Source organism: Microtus ochrogaster, unplaced genomic scaffold, assembly GCF_000317375.1.
Source record: "Microtus ochrogaster isolate Prairie Vole_2 unplaced genomic scaffold, MicOch1.0 UNK5, whole genome shotgun sequence".
In the NCBI taxonomy this organism is placed as follows: Eukaryota; Metazoa; Chordata; class Mammalia; order Rodentia; family Cricetidae; genus Microtus; species Microtus ochrogaster.
Window position 1 is genome coordinate 198,225 of NW_004949103.1, and position 769 is coordinate 198,993.

Genomic DNA, 769 nt, shown 5'->3' on the forward strand with positions numbered 1-769 from the left:
GCTTTAAGAATAAAATGTCGTGTTTTTTAGCAAGGGGGCCAAGCAGTGTTTAAAAGAATACAGTTTCCGTGTAATTATTTCTGGGCTTAAGCTAGCCAGGCAACTGGGGTGCTGGGGACGCAGCCCCGCTGCTCCTATTACTACAAAACCCTGTCTCAAAAATCCAAAGGGGAGGAAATGTGCATGGTGGCCTGAAGGAAACACTGTGGCAAGGCAGTGGGGCATCACCTTTCCCTTTAGGACAGCTTCTGGATAGCCCAACAGACTGGGTGCTACTGGAGATAGCGCTGCTTGGAAGCGAGCAAGGTCCCTCTTCCTTGCCTTGTCTTTCAGGGTAGATAGCTCAGGAGTACCTGGGTGTTTGCTCCATAAGTCTGAGCCAGAGAGCAGGCTTGAGAGTATCTCTTAATGTTGTGGCAAACGACTACTTGTGTGGTAAAACTAAGGCCAAATGCTAGCCTGTATTATTATCCATTTTCTCGCAGCTTTATAGCTCTGGTCCTGCTGGGTCTGGTCATTTACTCATGTAATTACTCAATGCATGAGCAATGTAGTAGGTAGCAGGCCAGTCTGGCTACACAGCAATACCTGCATTAAAAGAAGTAGAGAGCAAACAGGGTGGCTCAGTGGGTTAAACTGCTTGCTGTGCAAATCTGGCAACCTGAGATCAATCTCTGGAACCCATGTGAAGATGGCAGGAAAGAAAGAACTCCACAAAATTATCCTATGGTTGTCTACACATGCTCCATAGCACATGTGACCTCTCCTG